We start from the raw sequence: 4,299 nt of genomic DNA on the forward strand, positions 1-4,299 counted from the left end.
TTATTTCTAGTGTCATCCGCTCTGTTGGCATGAAGACTTGGCTTCTGATGTGATTAACAAGAATGGTTTTAGCTACCATTTCTGAGAAAGAATTGATTTCATAGCCTCACGCTGGAGCTGTCATGAGTTCTATCCATTTACTATAACCAAAACGAGAGAGACCTTGCCTCCCAAACCTTCGATAACCCTCTAGTTTTCATCACAGTGACAGTGAAACCTCAGCCTGTGATGAAAGCTCAGCCACCAGGGGGTGCAATTCAAAGTTCAGGCACTTCCATAAAGAAAATAACGATTTTTTTCTTCTCTCTCTCTCTCTCTCTCTCTCTCTCTCTCTCTCTCTCTCTCTCTGTTCACAGAAGCTAGAGTACGGCGAACCCCCCTGGCCAGCAGGGAAGAACGACCACCGAGTAGAGGATCCTTCTCAAATCACGCTTTATTGGAGCCTCTTGGTTGAGGGGAGAGCTGAAAGCAAAGGGCCCGGAGCACTAAACGGCAGCCGCTTATATAGGGAGAGCTGACACGGGTCGTGCCTGGATTGGCTACTCGCTCATCTTTCGATGCCTCCGGCCACGGGATTGGCCAAGATTACTGCGCACTACTGCGCATGCGAGAGGTTCCGTCCACAGCCTTGCCATATATGGAGTTGTTTACTCGGTGGTGCAGGGGCTCAGCGCCATCTTGTAATGGCGGCCAGCAAATCGGCTCCCTGCACTAGAGGACAGCCTTGAATGTCATTGCTCATAAGACAAGCACCCTGGGTATTTTGTCTTTTGTTTTTTTGAGACAACCATGTCTCCAAAATGACCTGAAGCTTGCCAAATAGGCTATGCTGGCTGATCAGTGGGTCCCACAGATCTTCCTCTTTCCACCTCCCTGGTGCTTGATATACAACATAAACAATTAATAAACATAAACAATTAATTTGAGTTAAAATAGAAGAGGATATATATGGAAGTCATATGGTTTTCTTAGTACTGTAAGAAATCATTTGGTCAGATTTTCCTGGGAAGTGGCTTTAAAAACTGAGTTATCTCACTGGCCCTGATGGTCCATTTTTAGTAAGATATACATTTAGAACTCATCAAAGAGCCCCAGATAAACAGGAAACACTGGGTTCCTGTCTTCTCCAGCGAGAAGCTGGTACCTTCTTGCTCGGGCACTTTTCATTTTGTCCTAGCGCTGAAAAGGTAGAGAGAGTCTGTGATGTGAGTGCACATACCAGGAGGAAGGGGAGATCTCCAGTACAGTGGGATGGGAAATTTGCAATGGGAACTTTGATAAGCAAGCAAGAGAGATTGTAACTCCCTGAACATGGTTGACAAAAAAGAGGTCAGAATTCCTCAAGAATAGGAACTATAAAAACCATAATCTTTGATAAGTTATCAAAATAGCCATCCTTTCCTTTCTCCTAGAAGAATGTCCAACTTTTCAAGATTTCAGCATGTTCTATACTTTTAAGTCTCTAACACTCTTTTTGCGAAAGGGAAGGATCATTATCTATCACTGTAGTTGCTTTGATTAAGTTTTAGGACCAATTAATATATGTGCCAAACAGCTAGATAACTCACTCTCCTACCACATGGGAGATTCTTAGTAAAAAGTTTCATGAAGAATTAAACACTTCTTCCTAGCTTGTGTATGGAGATTTGGCCTGTAGAAATCTAACTCGCAGGATCAAAATTTTGAAAACCCAGAATGAATAGGACAAGGAATTCCATCTCATTGGCTTCTGGTCTTTCCATTGCTCCCGCACTTGACACTAATATCTATCAAAGACTTGTCTATTCATGTCACAATGTATTCCCCTTCTGAAGAAAAAATGAGAGAAAAATCTTAAAACAGGGAGGACTCAATATTTGTTTAATGTTTTGGAGTGTCCGTGATGTTTTAGTGACATGACATTGATTCAGAAAAAATTAATTTAAACATTATTATTCTAAGGTGTGAAACCCACAAAATGCTATTTAGCTCACAAATCATCTCTGACCTCTTTAATGAGGTTACGGGTTCTCTGCTATAATTACTCCCGCATGGTGATGCTCCCATTCTATCGCTAGAAATGAGTAGACCAACGCCTGCCTCCAGAACAAGCGGAATTTTCTGTCACTGATCACTTCGATCATCTACTGTGTTGTAATGGAGAGAGTATGAGGTGATTCATCTGTGGGTAGGTGGGCTGGTGAGAAAGAAATCATTAGAATAAGTTCTTGAGTCCCACCTTTAAATATAACGTTACAAAGGGTAAGTTACAAAGGGAAAAAAACACTACCGCATTTGGCTATTAATTTATAGATTGAGTAACACAAAAATTTAAAGTAGTATTTATTTTCATGGCAAATATAAGCCATGGACTAATATTAATTGTTACATCAAACACCAACATGGTCATTACCTTTAGGCCAGTAATGCTCTCTGATCTACATTTACTACACCGATAGAAAAAAAAATTAAATATTATGAAGTGTTTGGTTGGGAGCAGGGTGCAGATGATAATTTCAAGAGAACAGACGGGGCACAGTTTGGGAACCAGCTTGGTTCTAGAGGCGATAAGGCTATCCAAATATTTGTTCCTATCCCATCTGTCTTCCTAAGGCGGCATGTTGCAAATTCATACGCTTGCATTTTTTTAAGCTTTGTGGCAACCATTGTTGTCACACAGAGCATAGCATGGGTTACAATTAATCTGATCAGATGATGACTGGCGCATTAGAACAAAGGCTGCCTTCATGGCATGAGGTTTTAGAGTCTCTGCAGAGAACGTCATAACAGCATCACAAAGTGGCCATGAACGGTCTTTTCCATCCGTCACTCCTCCATCACACTGACCCTGTGTCTTGTGATGCTGACGCTGCTCTCGCTTGGAAACCTGAGTCTAAACCCTTTGATTCTGAGGTCATTTGTGTGACGTGTGACTTTCTTTGTCTATTGGCATGTTAGTTGGCGTGAGGAGGTGGTTTATAGGACTCCGTTTCCTCCCTTGTTCCCTTGTCACAGTCGTGGTGATGTTCCCAGGTCAGCCAACTGCAGCCAAAGTCAGAATAGTTGTTCTATGAATAACCAGCTAGTAAATATGCCTGCTTTGTGAGTTGAGGAAGTCTCTTTCGCAGCAGCTTACTTCATTCTGCTACTGTAGCAGGAAAGAAGTTAGAGGAAATATTAAAATAAATAAACACAGCTGTATTCCAAGAACATATTATTTTTAAATACCATTAACAGACAGATTTACCTCAGAGGCCAGAATCTACCAAGCCCTGTCATGGGCAAAGAGACAGAAAGAATAACATCGAGTTGTCTTCAAGAGTCTTCCTTGAGGTCCTTTCCGATCATTGTTCTTTTAGCTGATTCCCAAAGTGCAGATGCACCCAGACATATATAACTGCTCAGCCATCAAGCAACTTCTAGAAGACATAAGAGCTGACTCAGTCAGGGCCCCTCAACCCTACAGAGACCTTTGTGCAGCTACTGTGTCAAGGGATGCTGTGTTCTACTTCAGGGTGATTGTAGGATCAACCACGGACACAGTGGGCCATGTGTCAAAGCATTTCAGATTAGAGACGGGGCTCAAACAGTAGTTAAACACCATGATGATATCTCAGGCACAAGAAAGTCTCAGGGCCAGGACTGAGAGAGACAGAGGCATTTTACAAATCCAATTCACATTCCAAACTATTTTAATAAACCTTTGTTGTTTTGTTGCTGTTGTTGCTTGGTTTTTTTGTTTGTTTGGTTGGTTGTTGGTTGGTTGGTTGTCTTGTTTTGTTTTGTTTTTTGTTTTGTTTTTCAAGACAGGATTTCTCAGTGTATCCCGGGCTGTCCTGGAATTAACTTTGTAAACCAGACTGACCCCAAACTCAGAGAGATCCTTCTGCCTCTGCCTCCTGAGTGCTGGGATTAAAGGCATGTATCACCACTGCCTGGCCTTAACAGTTTTCCCCATTTAGAGTTTTAATGTTTATTATATGTATGTGCATCGAGGTTTGATACATGTGTGCACATGTGGAGGTCACAGGACAGCTTGGAGCCTGTTTTCTCACCCCACTGTGTGAGTTCCCGGTATTGAACTCAGATCATCAGGCTTGCTAGTAGGTGCCCACACCTGCTGAGCCACCTTGCCTCTCCAACATTTTTCATAATTGTAAGCAGCCTTGTTTGCATACAGTGTAGACGTGTGTGACCAAAGCAAAATTATGTAGAATTTTAGGCGTCTTCTAACTCTTCACTAATTTTCCTCTTAACTGTCAATCACTAAAATCATGTGGCCTTGGTGCCACGCCTGTAATATTTTCTTGAAGTCACTAA

The 4,299-nt window shown here is 42.0% G+C and overlaps 1 long non-coding RNA gene across 1 annotated transcript; it reads right to left on the reverse strand.

Annotated features, from left to right (window-relative positions):
• Window positions 1-2,307: 2,307 nt before the first annotated feature.
• Window positions 2,308-3,801, reverse strand: LOC119806889. The gene is made up of 2 exons (XR_005284279.1): window positions 3,227-3,801; window positions 2,308-3,127 (listed from the first exon to the last, which is right to left on the reverse strand). It is a non-coding gene; the product is annotated as an uncharacterized LOC119806889 (long non-coding RNA).
• Between the last annotated feature and the right edge of the window lie 498 nt (window positions 3,802-4,299).

The sequence above is a fragment of the Arvicola amphibius genome, chromosome 2 (genome assembly GCF_903992535.2).
Source record: "Arvicola amphibius chromosome 2, mArvAmp1.2, whole genome shotgun sequence".
Classification (NCBI taxonomy): domain Eukaryota; kingdom Metazoa; phylum Chordata; class Mammalia; order Rodentia; family Cricetidae; genus Arvicola; species Arvicola amphibius.